The following is a 16,600-nucleotide window of genomic DNA, read 5'->3' on the forward strand; positions in this document are numbered from 1 at the left end:
CATACATACTCCTCAAACCACGGTAAGGTGCAAGGCGGAGGGTGCTTAGTACTACTGAATATTTCCTTTCCTGTTCCTCTCGCAAGCAGAGCGAGGGAAAAACGACTGTTTAAGAGCCTCCGTATGAGCCTTAATTTCTCCTATCTTAATGGTCCTTACGCGAAATGTATGTTGATGTCAGTAGAACCGTTCTGCAGTCGGTCTAAAATACCAGTTCTACAAATTTCCGCAATAGTGCCTTGCCCAAAACGAGCGTCGTCTTCCCTTCAGTAAGTTCACGAAGCATACTTGTATGCAAACCGGTAACAAATGTAGTAGCACGCATCTGAATTAATTCGGTGTCTTTCTCTAATCGGACCTGTTGGGGATCCCAAACACTCGAAAAATACTCAAGAATCGTTCATACTAACATTCTTTCCGCCGTCTCCTTTACGCTTTCCCACGATTCTCACAATAAAACAAAGTCGAGCATTCGCTTTCCCTACTACCAACCTAACGCGTTCACATATACTGACCTGGAGGCTCTAAAAATATTGATCAGAGAATGTAAGAGTCCATGCCAGTTGCGGTAACTCAAGTAGCCCCTCTCTGTGTACGCAAACCGTTGGCAACACAACGAAAAGAAAAGGCCATAAGAGCAAAGGCACGTGGTTGTAAAAATGTAACGTGTTGCTACCTATGCACTCTCTAATTTTCCGTACGTAGACATTATGCATACAAATACCACGGTATAAAACACCATCGCCTCGTCATGAAAAATTTTCTCAAGCAAAAGGTTCCTACACACTCTTATTACAAACGACTAATAACAGTAGAAAACCATTTGCCAGCAGCACGGAATTGCATATGGGGACTCAGTACGTGTATCACACGGAGAGTAGTGGTGAATCTCGGCGATTAATAAGAGCATTCGACACCCAGAATGGACTGCGCAAACGTGGTGACTTCTCGAGGCTGTTAACCATCAACTAGGGCACGCTTAACCGTCATAGGAACGCTGAATGACGGTCTCTAATTTTATAGATCAAATTATCGTGTACGCTATTTTCCATTGTCTTTTTCATGCAGTTTTTCATGCCTTTTATGCAATATACTGTACAAAATTACTATTTACATGCAGTATAAGTAATGTAAAAATTGAAGATAAGAAAAGTCCCCCCCTCCCCAGGGACTCAACTTCACCACCCTAGGATTAGCGTTCTACACTCTTCCAATAGACCAACTAGTACCTTGACACTATGCTAACATAAATGGCTCATATCGTAACGATTCGCGCCAAAAATCCTATTTTGTCTAAACTAATGGCCCTCGCAGCTCCCACTGCTATCATTTTCATTTCTCTCTAACCCTTTCATATAGCATAAATTTGGAGGAAATCGATTATGATGAATAGTCGCGGTCACTGTGTGAGTTTATCCCACGGCATAATCTTATGGGGCATTGCAACTACGGCATAAAAGGTATTTATTCTGAAGAAGTGTGCAATAAGAATATTGTAAAAAAGTTGATACCGAACAGCTTGCAGAAGCATCTTCAGGGACATAGGGGCCCTTACGTTTACTTGCCAGTACCTATACTTCCTCATGGTATATTTGATTAACAGCAGTAATGAATTAAGGATGAACTCAGAAATTCACAACCACGATATTAAAAGAAGAAATAATTTCCACATTCCTTAGCCATTCTTTCCACAACATGGCAGCATCCTTTGCCGTAGGGATGTAAAGTCCCTGTACACCTAATATATGTGTTTGTTAGATCCTGATTTTATCAGTAGAGAGACAACTAACATAGGTCCATATAAAGTTACATACATGCATAGTTTAATATATTAAATGAGAACAGGAATTGAGGAGTGCAGGAGGACATATAGTGGCTTTTCTCTGAGAATTTGTTTTTCTCCTAGTCTACAAATATAAAGTAATCTAGAAGTAATTACAATAATGATCAGTTTGAGTTCATTAGCGTTTATCATAATTTGTTGCTAGTATACCTGATAAGCTGTAATTGACAATGACAAAGAAATTGTACTACAAATGACATTTGGTAAAAGTATGTTATAAAATACGTCATTAATAGGGAAAATGCTTAAATGATTTACCTTAAATTCGCTTCTATTGCTCTCTCTTACTTTCTACCTTCCACGTTGTACATGTACCGCATATACAAAAATTGTGTTTGTGTATTCCTTTGAAGTTATCAGGCTCAGACGGACGCATTTGACTTCTTCAAACACGCGTGAGAGAGCCTTGGTACGACAACGTTTGCTGTAATAATTCTTACTTTTCACTTTATCTATGTACTGCTCCTCCTAGACTGAATCTATGACTCATGTAGTTCTCTTTGTGGTGTAAGCTGTACTAAACTGCGATGGAACCAGCCAGTGACGTAGACATAGACAAAAACGAGCAATCTTTGTCTTGGGCAGCGAGCGATCTTATTTATAATAAATAGCGTCGAGAATATTTTAGGAAACTTAAAAAATATCGATGTAGTCCAGGGGTGGTCAACCATTGTTACTTGCAGAGCACTTTTCCATCTCTGTTAATAACAAAATTTTCTCACTGTCCATCTGTTCGACGGTACCGGTGATTTATGAAGTAGGGAAGCAACTTCACTTCATAAAATGTATAAAGCAGAGTTACAGCAAGTGAAAGCATATAATAATAATTATTTATCAAATACGTAATGTCAAAATTTTATAAAACTTAATGAAAATACTTTTAAAACCCTGTCACTTACTGCTCAGCACGAAAGCTGGAACGCCAGCTAGTCGGCGGTAGGGGCCACGTTGGCTTCCACTGCATAGTCGGACGTGAACCTCCCATCTTTACTTTTGTAGATCACGACCACTGTCAATTACGGTACACTTTCTACAGGACAGTATCGTCCAAGTTAAAGTACATATTACACTGAAGGAAGAGAATCGCAACACTATGATATATAATTAATGTAGAATAATGATATTTCGGATATACATTTGTGTAGATAATATATTTAAGTGATTAACATTGCAAGATAACAATTTAAGGGCAAGATAAGCCTTGCAAATGTGGACTGCTGATACATCAATAACGTGCGTAACCGCCAGAATGTTGAACGCAAACATGCAGACGTGCATGCGTTGTGTTGTGGAAGACACCCCATGGAATGCTGTTCTTTAATGACAGCTCGAATCACTAGACTGAAGTACAGTTTTGCAGTCAGGATGTTTGGCATAACCACGGGAGTGCTCCTGCTATCATATGAAATCGTACTTCAGACCATAACTCCAGGTGTACGTAAAGTGTGTCTAGCATGGTTGTAGGCTCTCAACTGGCCTCCTTTTAACCAATAAACGGCCATCGCTGCCACCGAGGCAGAACTGGCTTTCATTAGATAATGCAAAAAAGACCTCTACTCTGCCCTCCAATGAGCTCTCGCTTGACACCACTGAAGTCGCATACACAGGTGGTCTGGGGTCAGCGGAATGCACGCTACAGGGCATCTGGCTCGGAGCTATCTGGTTTGTAACAAGTTCGTTTGCCATACTGGTGCTAGCTGGTGCTCAGATTACTGTTGTACATCTACATCTACATCTACATGATTACTCTGCAATTCACATTTAAGTGCTTGGCAGAGGGCTCATCGAACCACAATCATACTATGTCTGTACCATTTCACTCCCGAACAGCGCGTTGGAAAAACGAACACCTAAACCTCTCTGTTCGAGCTCTGGTTTCTCTTATTTTATTTTGATGATCGTACCTACCTATGTAGGTTGGGCTCAACAAAATATTTTCGGATTCGGAAGCGAAAGTTGGTGACTGAAATTTTGTAACTAGATCTCGCCGCGACGAAAAACGTGTTTGCTTTAGTGACTTCCATCCCAACTCGCGTATCATATCTGCCACACTCTCTCCCCTATTATGTGATAATACAAAACGAGCTGCCCTTTTTTGCACCCTTTCGATGTCCTCCGTCAATCCCACCTGGTAAGGATCCCACACCGCGCAGCAATATTGTAACAGAGGACGAACGAGTGTAGTGTAAGCTGTCTCTTTAGTGGACTTGTTGCATCTTCTACGTGTCCTGCCAATGAAACGCAAACTTTGGCTCGCCTTCCCCACGATATTATCTATGTGGTCTTTCCAACTGCAGTTGTTCGTAATTTTAACACCCAGGTGCTTAGTTGAAGTGACAGCCTTGAGAATGGTACTATTTATCGAGTAATCGAATTCCAACGGATTTCATTGTAGATGCTGTGCGATGCACCAGAGCCATACGCCTAATACAATGGTCTCCCCTCTCGGTGGTACCACGTGGCCGTCCGGAGCCCGGTCTTTCAGCGACCGTGACCATCGCTGTCACTAATCATGTAAAGTGGCTACACTCCTGCCAAGTCTTTCTGCAGAATCGCAGAAGTATCATCCAACTTCTCGTAACACTATTGGTCGACCTCATCCAAGGACTTTGAGATGTTGATTATAGCGTCTCTGTCACATTAAGGGCATTCTCAACTGACATCAACTCGCCCCACCCAGTCCCGTAGGTAACTAAGGCTCACAGTTGTTATATCACCTATTTAAAGCACCTTATTTTCAGCCGGCCGTTGTGGCCGAGCGGTTCTAGGCTCTTCAGTCTGGAAACGCGCGACCACTACGGTTCCAGGATCGAATCCTGCCGCGGGCATGGTTGTGTGTGATGTCCTTTGTTTAGATAGGTTTAATTAGTTCTAAGTCTAGGGGACTGATGACCTCAGATGTTAAGTCCCGTAGTGCTTAGGGCCATTTGAATCATTCCCCGTCAATGTGCATTTTCCGCAAACATGCGGGATAGCGTCTTGGCTCCACAACGTTTGTTGTAATAATTCTTACTTTTCACGTTATACGCTGTATATGCACTGCTCCTCCTTGATTGAATTTATTAACCATGTGGTTCTCTCTGAGGTGTTAAGTATACGGAATTTCGAGGGAACCAATCAGTGACATAAAGATAGACAAATTTGAACAAACTCTGTCTTGGACGGAGAACGCCCTTATTTATAATAAGTAGCATCGCGTACTATACTCCTATCAAATTAATGGGAAACTCTGAGAATATCTTAGAAAATATAAGTACAGAGGATGTAATCCAGGTGTTTCAACTTTTTTTTCTTTTACTTTCACCCAACTTTTCTATCTCTGTTAATTGCAAAATTTTCCAACTGTTCACCGGTCCGATACTACTGGTGAAATACTAAGGAAGTAAAATATTGTTAAAGCTTATATTGCTTACCATATACTTCATGTGAACATTTTATGAAAACCTAATGAAAATGTTGTTAAAACCTCTACCGCCTACAGCCCACCATGAAAGCTGGGACCTCGACTACTGTGCAGTAGGGTTGAAACGTCCCCTTAGAAAAATTATACAGGACTGTGCTTAAACTGACACACAATAGTTTTTAGCGCAACGCAATCTGACTTTCAAAAGTCCCTACAAAAGAATGGCCCTGACTAACATTAACCTATACATTCCAAAAATCACTTACAAAAATCTTCATTACTCAAGCTACTGCAATACAGCGAGGGCCACTACTGCCAGCTAAATGAAAGATTCAAACTACGGAAGGCACTGACTACTGATAGGCACAGTTAGCAAATGAAAGATTTTAATAGAGAACAAACAATGTATTTACCTTTATAGTCATAATATATATATCAGTTCATGACATCCAGTCTTAGAAATTACAAAACTCCGCCATCTCTCTCCCCAAGTCCACCACTGCTGGCGGCTCACCTCCAACTGCGCAACGCTACGCGCTGTAAGCATCCAGCTGCCTCTGCTCAACACTACAATGGCAGACAACAATGCAAACTAAACACACACTGCGCACAGCACAGCCAGTGATTTTTCATACCGAGCGCTAAGCGGCGTTACCAATAAAAAAAACTAAACAGCCTACTTACAGGGTCTAGATTGACTAACATTGTGTAGTCAACACAAACCTGCGATCTTTAGCTTTGTATGTCCAGACCACTATATAATATATACAGATGTCTAAAGACTGTAATCACAGATATCACATCTGATATTCGACTGTAACAAATTCTACAGAAAACGACGCCCTTTTCTTAAATAATCCTTGTGCCGTAGCATTGAGATGGCATACTTACATAGCATATCACTTGCAATACTAAAAGCGTTAAATAAGAGTAGCCTTTAACTACAAATGCGTAGTTTCCCATCATTTTGTTATGATAAATCGCACCAAAAACGACGGGTTTTCGAAAGATCCCCAACCTGCAGGTGCTTGGAAGCAGCTTATCTTTACAACATGGAAAATTGCAGACCAATATCCTAAAAATCTGTTTTCTACAGAATTCTTGTTCTCATCAAGAATATAATAAATTTGTTTGACGGAAAGCTTCTGTCTACGAATGAACACGGTTTTGGAAAGCATAGCTCGTGCGAAACTCAGCTTGCTCTTTTCTCACATGTGAACATGGATGAAGGGCAACATGCAGATTCTATACTCCTAGATAACCGAAAAGCGTTTGACACGGTTATCCGCTACAGAATGTAGACGAAGGTAAGAGCATATGGAAATGTTAGTGACTCGAGGACTTCTTAAGTAACAGAACTGAGAACTTTGTCCCAGATGGCGAGTGTTCATCAGAGACAAGGGCGTCATCAAGAGTGCCCCAGGCAAGTGTGACAAGATCTTTTGTTTTCAACGCTTAGAGTGAGCAGTAATATAGGGATGTTTACTGATAATGCTGTGGTGTACGGGAAGATGTCGCTGACTGGCTGTACGAGGTTACAAGGCGACTTAGACAAAATTTCTATTTGATGTGGTGGATGGCAACTTGCTTTAAATGTAGAAAGATGTAAGTTAATGCAGATGAGTAGGAAAGACATTGCCGTAACATTCGAATACAATGTTAGGGGTATGCTGCATGAGACAGTCATCTCGATTAATTATCTGGATGTAACACTGCAAAGCGATGTGATTTGGGACGAGTATGTAAGGATTGTAGTAGGTAAGCGCCCGCTCCCGGTAGCTGAGTGGTCAGCGCGACAGACCGTCAATACTAAGGGCCCGATTTTCTCCGATCGGGGACTGGGTGTTGTCCTCATCATCATCATCATCATTTCATCCCCATCGACGCCCAAGTCGCCGAAGTGGCGTCAAATCGAAAGACTTGCACCAGGCGAGCGGTCTACCCGACGGGAGGCCCTCGTCACACAACATTATTATTAGTAGGTAAGCGAAAGGCCGACTTCGATTTATTTCGAGAATTTTAGGAAAATGTCGTTCATATGTAAAGCAGATCATTATAGGACACTGAGTGCGACCCATTCTTGAGTACTGCTTGAGTGTTTGGGACCCACTCTCTTTGTGTGTGGAACAGAAAAGGAAATGACGGAAGTGGTCCTCAGCAAATTACGCACCTCCATGCAGCCCTACAGTGCTAAACACTGTGATTCGCCCGCCTCATAGCTTTATTGCCGCCATGTTCACTCAACGGTACAGTAGGCCAGCGCCGGCTGAAAGTTCTGTGTACGAGGTGCATTCAAGTTCTAAGGAATCCGATTTTTTTTTATAATTAACTATTCACCCGAAATCGATGAAACTGGCGTTATTTCTCGACGTAATCGCCCTGCAGACGTACACATTTTTCACAACGCTGACGCCATGATTCCATAGCAGTGGCGAAGGCTTCTTTAGGAGTCTGTTTTGACCACTGGAAAATCGCTGAGGCAATAGCAGCACGGCTGGTGAATGTGCGGCCACGGAGAGTGTCTTTCATTGTTGGAAAAAGCCAAAAGTCACTAGGAGCCAGGTCAGGTGAGTAGGGAGCATGAGGAATCACTTCAAAGTTGTTATCACGAAGAAACTGTTGCGTAACGTTAGCTCGATGTGCGGGTGCGTTGTCTTGGTGAAACAGCACACGCGCAGCCCTTCCCGGACGTTTCTGTTGCAGTGCAGGAAGGAATTTGTTCTTCAAAACATTTTCGTAAGATGCACCTGTTACCGTAGTGCCCTTTGGAACGCAATGGGTAAGGATTACGCCCTCGCTGTCCCAGAACATGGACACCATCATTTTTTCAGCACTGGCGGTTACCCAAAGTTTTTTGGTGGCGGTGAATCTGTGTGCTTCCATTGAGCTGACTGGCGCTTTGTTTCTGGATTGAAAAACGGCATCCACGTCTCATCTATTGTCACAATCGACGAAAAGGAAGTCCCATTCATGCTGTCGTTGCACGTCAACATTGCTTGGCAATGCCACAGGGGCAGCCGTGTGGTCATCCGTCAGTATACCTGGATGACACTTTTCGCATTTTCAGGTCGTCATGCAGGATTGTGTGCACAGAATCCACAGAAATGCCAACTCTGGAGGCGATCTGTTCAACAGTCATTCGCCGATCCCCCAAAACAATTCTCTCCACTTTCTCGATCATGTCGTCAGACCGGCTTGTGCGAGCCCGAGGTTGTTTCGGTTTGTTGTCACACGATGTTCTGCCTTCATTGAACTGTCGCACCCACGAACGCACTCTCGACACATCCATAACTCCGTCACCACATGTCTCCTTCAACTGTCGATGAATTTCAATTGGTTTCACACCACGCAAATTCAGAAAACACTGTTGAAGTAAGGAAAACGTCGCCATTTTAAGTATTTAAAACAGTTCTGATTCTAGCCGCTGGCTGTAAAATTCCATCTGCCGTATGGTGCTGCCATCTCTGGGACGTATTGACAATGAACGCGGCCTCATTTTAAAACAATGCGCATGTTTCTATCTCTTTCCAGTCCGGAGAAAATAATCGGAGGCCTTAGAACTTGAATGCACCTCGTATGTGCGGTAGAACATATCCGAATGAACAGACACCATTTTCATCCTGCAGCCATTATCAATCAAGACATATAGGAGTTGCGATATATACCTACTGGCGGGCGTTGATTTACATGAGACGAGGTTGTCGAAAATTTGCACCTCACCGCCACTCGAACCCAGACCTCCTGCTTACTAGGCAGATGCTCTGACCTCTGAGCTATCCCGGCATAGAGATCATGGCAGCTACAGGGACTACTCTAGCGCAGCTTCCGCCAGACCCAAATTCTCAGCTTATCCGCACACTATTAATGTAGTGCCTCGTGCCCATTATCCCATTACTCGCGGCGTTTCGCCGATTCCTGCGTGGTGTGCATCTGCACTGAAGGAATCATTGACAGTCCCGCCTTAATTGTACGTGTGGTGTCTGCTCTATGGGACGCCAAGATTAATGAGGATAATGAGCAGAGGCTCTGTGTAAGTAGTGGTCGGGTAAGTTGAGAATTTGGGTCTGACGGGACGATAACCATTCTGTCTGAATACCTCAGTGCTCTCACCTGGGTGCTAACACGCTCGCCTCCCATGCAAGCGGGCCCGGATTTGATTCCCGGCCGGGTTGGAGATTTCCCCCGCTCGGGGAGTGGGTGTTGTGTTGTTCTCGTGCCGGCACGGTAGCTCAGCGTGTTCGGTAGAGGGTTAACTGCCATCTGTAATAATAATAATAAAAAAAGAAAACTGAGTGAATGGACCAACGCTGAACTTCAACGGGTGTCATGGGACGTCCGCCCCGGACAAACACAACGAACAATACCGAACAAAACGAGATAAAAAAGTGGTCAGAGTATCTGCCTAATAAACTGGAGACCTGGGTTCGAATCCCAGTCCGGCACCAATTTCAGTTTTCAGCTTTCCCTATTGACGTGAATAAATTTTCAGTGGTAGCGACATGTAATTCCTTTGTGTCTTGAATGTTCTACGTTCATGTGCGATACCGTGTGTTCACTTGTAATTTCAGTCTTTTGAGGAGCGGTTCTCTGACGTTTGTTTGGTAGTGAGAGAAATGCAGGAGAAAATGGCTCTGAGCACTACGGTACTTAACATCTATGGTCATCAGTCCCCTAGAACTTAGAACTACTTAAACCTAGCTAACCTAAGGACATCACACAACACCCAGTCTTCACGAGGCAGAGAAATTCCCTGACCCCGCCGGGAATCGGACCCGGGAACCGGGACGCGGGAAGCGAGAACGCTACCGCACGACCACTAGCTGCGGACAAGAAATGCAGGAATAAGGGTCTATGTGTAGTGCTATTCTGGTCGGTGAGTATAAAGGTCGAGAAAACATTAGGAAACAATCTAAAATTATCTTTTACCGAATGTACTGAAGATTGGTTACTAATTTAGCAAACAGTGAAGAGGACAGGAATAATATAAATTTTGCGCAAGTTCATAGGATGACAATAAAAGTTGTGGTATTTCCAAAACGACTGTATTCCTTATTAACAGTGCAGTAACATTGGCAGAATCTCTGGATGTTAGCACGTGTTTTGATTCTCCAAGAAAGGGATATAGATTGCAATGGAAATTAACGGAAGCCGGCCGTTGTCGTCGAGCGGTTCCAGGCGCTTCAGTCTGGAACCGCGTGACCGCTGCGGTCGCAGGTTCGAATCCTGCCTCGGGCATGGATGTGTGTGATGTCCTTAGGTTAGTTAGGTTAACGTAATTATAAGTTCTAGGGGTCTGATGACATCAGATGTTAAGTCCCATAGTGCTCAGAGCCAATTAACGGAATTTGACAATTTTGACAAAACTCAATTGCTTAGAACTGTACTTCGATACTACAGAAGAGGAGAGTATCTGACGGTTAGAAAAATGCAGATTGATCTCTATGAGAAAAGTAATAATTCTGGCTCAGAGACCTCCACTTGATGTCTTCACCATTGACTTGGTTTTTGATTTGTGATGGAATCTGGAGTCATTGTAGCAACAAGAACGAAGTTTTATGTAAAATGTATTCCCTGTCCGCTGAGGACAATAGTCTTGTACTATAACTCGATAAAACTTGTGGTTGCACGAAACAACACGCACAAATATATTTTGCTCGACTTGAACGGAAATATTGGCTTGAAAGTACCTGCAGTTACTTTTGCATAGCACATACCGGCGATTAGGTTGGTAGCTGCAGTGATGAATGGTCAGTAAGAGCCGCAAATAAAAACTTTCGGGAGGTGGGGAATATTCTGGGTCGTATTAAGGCTAGCCGTTGGAATTAAATCCTGCCAGCGGCAAACAAGTACAGGTAGTCTCTCGTGAGTAAAATGCTTTTTTAGGTGACACGATACAATAATGATGCCTCAGATGTTACCAAAATTAATTTTATCATTTTTAAAGAACTTTCTAGCTGAAAGTCCCTACAAGGTCCAACTGAACGCAAATTCATCAGCGATGACATTTTTCGTTACACAGGCTTAACAGTTTCACACCTCTTAAGTTATTTTATTTTTTGTCCGAATAGTTTTATGTTTTCACTATAAAATATATATCATATGCATCTATAAGCTTAGAGAAGGTTCGTATATCATTTTCAGTTCAAATATGACTGTAGTTATGTTCTTCCCAGAGGTTGAAGTAAAAAAATGTTTCTCTCCAAAATTTCTTGTAACCTTATTTCTTTATTTATTTGTTTTCGCGGCAGTTTGCAAGAATTTTTTTTGAAAAATACTAGGTTATATTACAGACTAAAAACAGAGATGTCTAATATATCTTCCGAATTTTTTTACTACATTCGAAATTACCACTGGTAATGTTGTAGGACGGTGAGATGATTTTCGGGTACCTATTTTCGTGATGGCTACTTTGGTAGTGGTACACGGTACCCTCCGCCACGCACCGTACAGTGGCTCGCGGAGTATGCATACAGATGTAGATGTACGCTATAAAAAAAACACTAATTTCGAGTTCCACTTAGTATTGCTTAATCCAATACGGCAGCTCCTAAGTTATGCTTGTGACGTAAAACCGATGTTGCACCCCATTAGCCACATTTGTCTCCACGATGCAGAAATCTGACATGGCAGATTCTCCCTTTCAAGCTTCGCATTGTAGTGGAACGTGGAATTCACCCTGTGACGTCACTAGCTCATCGAACTCTAACATTTTCATAATAGGGACAGCGGTTATCGCTTTTTTTCCACGCCGGTTTAACGTCATTGTAAAAACCACTCAAAATAACCGGTTTATGAAATAACCAATTTTCGTGTTTTTTTGCCAATTTTCCTGCAAAAGAAGTAGAAACTGAACAAAGACTGGAAAATTTTGTCACAATGAGTATGTTGACACATGGAATCGAAATACTGAATTAAATAGGAAAACAAAAGAACTTCGTCCATCCACCGTCCACTGTTTTTCTCGAAAAGGGATATGTGGTTGAATACTACGAAAAGTCACCAGCAGTCTCCTAATGATTCTAATTTTTTAAACTCTACTCAAAATTCTATTTGTAGCCGGGGATCATACCAGTATTTGGACATTACGAATAGTCAGTGCCAAATGGAAAAGCTAAGGTTGAAAACCTTACTCTTTCTTATTTCTTATAAATGACAGACAAATATTTTCACGGTAAATGATAACAGCGAAACAGTTGCAGGATAAAGATTTATTGAAGACTTTGACCACGGTTTCTGTGTATCTAAATATACCTTCACCAGAAGCAAAAGATACACTAAAAGTACATCCTGCAGTGGAGATGCATAAAACAATCGTGCCAAAGGCGTCGTCAGTAGTTAAAATTAAAATATCATCCCCATCTGTACAGTACAATTATGAAGAGATGATCGATGTGAACACGGCCTTGTGCATCTCCACGACAGGATGTAATTTTAGTGTATTCTTGTTTCTGCTGAAGGTGTATTTAGATATACCGAAACCGTGGTTAAAGAAATCAATAAATTTTTATCTTGCAACTGTTCGGCTGTTATCATTTACCGTGAAGATTTTTAACAGTTGCTGCTTCAGCCGTGTTTTAAATTTCGAGACAAATATTTAATGGTTTAAAGCTAATGAAGCATTGTACTTCATTTCTGTGTCACTTGGTAAAAATACTTCGAGACCTAGGGTTCGTGTCACGTCCGGCGATGACAGCGAGAAACCACCGTACCGACCATGTCGGAGAAAATCTTGCACGCTGCACATGCAAGGGTACCTTAAGCCACAGCCGGCCGCAGTGGTCTAGCGGTACTAGGCGCTCAGTCCGGAGCCGCGCGACTGCTACGGTCGCAGGTTCGAATCCTGCCTCGGGCATGGGTGTGTGTGATGTCCTTAGGCTAGTTAGGTTTAAGTACTTCTAAGTTCTAGGGGACTGATGACCATAGATGTTAAGTCCCATAGTGCTCAGAGCCATTTGAACCATTTGAACCATTTGAACCTTAACCCACAACACACGACAGCAGGGACATTGTTGTCTCAGCAATGCTGTATGAATTCTTACGCCAAGTGTTTGTTGCTCCTTTCTGTTGATGTTGTTATTAAAGTAGCATTGAATCGTTTTCCCATTCTCTATAGTAACCCAATATTTCAATCCTGTGCAAATTTTACAAATAAAGACGACTTTCTTTTTTTTAAAAAAAAGGTTTATTTTAAAACGAAAAATTTTAACACTTTTAGTTTTTTACTCGGTTATCAGTAAAAAGTAATAAAAAAACACCTGTTGTAAACGAGTCCAATCAAATACCGAAAAATACCATTTCTTGGGAACTAAAGTACCGGTATCGGTTTTAGTTGGTTGGTTGTTTGGAGGAAGAGACCAGACATCGACGTCTTCTGTCTCATCGGATTAGGGAAGGACGCGGAAGAAAGTCGGCCCTGCCCTTTTAGAGGAACCATCCCCGCACTTGCCTGGAGTGATTTAGAAAAATCACGGAAAACCTAAATCAGGTTTGCCGGATGCGGGATTGAACCGTCGTCCTCCCTAGCGCGAGTCCAGTGTGCTAAACACTGCGCCACCTCGCCCGGTGGTATCGGTTTTAACGGGTGGGTTTTCCCATCCCTATTTCACAGCCCGTGAGAGAATGGCTTAAGGAAAGGAGATGTCGGTTGCTGCCCGGAGAGGCTTTCTGCGTAGAGAGCGATTCGACGGCCGAAGACACGGAGCGGCGCTAAGGGCCGTCCACTGTAGGGCGCCGGCGGCACGCCACTCTTTATTAGCCGGGCCAGGCGGGCAGCACGCGAGCTCCCTGCTACGTCTGCGGCGTCCTCCAACAGGTCTCCGCTCCGGCGCACGTGGTGGCCGGCGACGGCGGCCGAGCGTCGGCGGAAACGCGCGACGCGGCCGCGGCAGGCGCGCCCGTGGAGCCGCGGCGGCGCAGTCTGTCTGCCGGCGGCCGTGGGCGTCCACGCTTCCAGCGCGCCACACGCCTGCCGCTCCGCCAACCTCCTCCAGGTAACGCCGCAGCTCGCACAGCCACATACACTCCCGAACACTACCGCCACCCCACGTACTCACTCCCGTCACGGCTCCGTATTTTCAAAATAAGTATCTGTTCAAATTTTAAAAGTCTGCAGCAATTTATCGAATCACAGAACTATGAGTGACATGGTAACAACCGTCACCTAACCTCGATTTACTTAATAGTGTAGTACTCAATACTTCGAGAATTTCAGAATTTCTATCGTTACATTTTTGATACCGTCTGGGGCTTCCTACAGTCAAAAATGTACAAAGATTGCAATGAAAGGCGCCACTAAAAGCATTACTTCTTAAATGGGGATTCAAGTGAAAAGATATGTTCACGATTACTTACATACGTTTTCGCGTAAAAGGTTATTAGTTGTCAGTATTTCCTGCTTATGTAATTCTCATGTTCTTCTATAACATCTTTCCTTTGACAATGGAGTGCCAGTAAAGACATCAGAATCTTAAAAATACTGTTTATCTTATATATTTTTCAGTCTCCGATGACTCAAATGGTACCAATACCGGCTTCACCATGTTTACAAGTCATCATTAGATGATACTAGAAGCAAGTTAGGGTGTGCAATTTGCGTCCGCCAGCTACTAGTTAGCTATTCGTGTATTTCATCTACCGGCGGGAGTCACCCAGCCTGCTCCTAGTATCAATCGATGATGTATCGTTAACAAGCCGAAACCGTTATGGATAACATGTCAGTGATCTGAGACAACAAGCCTTGCCTTTTTTTAAAGTTAAAGACAAATATTCGGTTGATTTACGAACGAAACTATGGTTCCACTTTAAAGGGAAACGCAAACAACTTTTTCATGACACGTTATTACTACTTGTGATGTGACAGATATCCCAACTGCAGTTCCGTTGTTGCCGAAAGTTAGCCGAAACGTTAATTGCTGACTTAATTTATTGGCTCCCTCCGTAACATCCACAAACAAAAAGGTAAGGTATGTACTTAGTGAATCAACATAAAAAGATACATGGAGGGACCCTAAGGCAAAGTATTATTTTTGTATTTTATGTTCGCCGAGTGACATCAATCAAAAGTGACAGTCGTCTGAAAAATTATATACGTCTTTAACTCTGTAACGACGTAGACCCTTAATGCAATCTTCTTCTCATCCAATTTTTTAATCAAATGAGATCCAAGGTATCAAGAACTTGAAAACAATAGTAGTAATGTAATGTGAAAAAGTATACCTCTTCCTAACAGTCATTCGGAAATGTTATGTCGGTACAATGACAAATGATTTTTAGGCTATAAGCATTCGTCTCTGCTCTGTACATTAAAAACTTCGCCCAAAACTTAATAGTAAATCCGACGAATTCTCTCGAAGTCGCTACCAGAAAGTTGCGCATATCTTCACGTATCACTGACGACCTTAGAGCGTATGCTCTATGTTATTTGTGAGTGTGACCTGGATACATCTAAGCTTTCATCACTCCATAAAGTCATTCGGAAGGAAGAACAACCCTTGAAAAAGACTTCCGTTAATGCGAACGATTTAAAAGAAACGCCATGGCCTTTGTTACTGTTATTGAGTAGACACAACGGAAATATTTTACAAAATTCAGGTCCCGAAAGGCACATGATTCGTAGGCAAATGTACTTATTCCCCTGTCTTCACTTGATAAGCAGTTCACTTTAAACTTTAAACTGATTCACATTTTATAAGAATTCTTTACGGCGGTTAATTTCTACACATCGGATACGCGGAACTCATTAACGGTTCACTGTGCTAAGACTGCCAAAATAATCAGATTTAGTCCTGAAAACAGAAAGGTGAGTATACTTGTAGTTAATTATTTATACGAATAGTGCCTGATATCTACGTGATATTTTCATGATAAAGAGACTGTAAGAGTTTCTGTTTGTAACAATGTCAGGAAATATTCACGCAGGATCTGGTAATTAATGCTAATTTCAGGTTGTCAGAGCTTTCATCACGGACATTGTGCGATTTCTAGAAGTACATATCCAGCACGTCTTAAGACTTTAGTCACTGCTCAACGGCACTGGTAGCGAAATGTGTTGCTATGTCTTTTATGGGTTTGATGCATAGAAACATCATAACGTCATCATGAACAAAAATTATTTCGGTTTCCTGTATACTAGATCTTACTTTTAGCGATTTCGTAACTACAGGTATAATGTATCGCGATTTAACTGGTTTCCTCACACGGGGCAGAAGTTAAAGTTTGTGCAACTGATACTAGAATCGGAATAGACAGGGATGAAATATATAAACAATGACGAGTTAATTATGTTAAGAAACTGAATGTGTGTTTTAATAAATATTATTTATTTTACAAATGAAACTGAGTGACTGCTCCAATAC

The 16,600-nt window shown here is 42.4% G+C and overlaps 1 protein-coding gene across 1 annotated transcript in view; it reads left to right on the plus strand.

Annotated features, from left to right (window-relative positions):
- The first annotated feature begins 14,165 nt into the window (after window positions 1-14,165).
- The window catches only part of LOC126272906 (sodium-dependent serotonin transporter-like), a 1,032,532-nt gene continuing 1,030,097 nt past the window's right edge, over window positions 14,166-16,600 (plus strand). The window contains exon 1 of the mRNA XM_049976173.1: window positions 14,166-14,236. The gene's annotated coding sequence lies outside the window, so the exon portion shown is untranslated. The remainder of the gene's footprint in view (window positions 14,237-16,600) is intronic.

Source organism: Schistocerca gregaria, chromosome 1 (genome assembly GCF_023897955.1).
Source record: "Schistocerca gregaria isolate iqSchGreg1 chromosome 1, iqSchGreg1.2, whole genome shotgun sequence".
NCBI classification, from domain to species: Eukaryota; Metazoa; Arthropoda; class Insecta; order Orthoptera; family Acrididae; genus Schistocerca; species Schistocerca gregaria.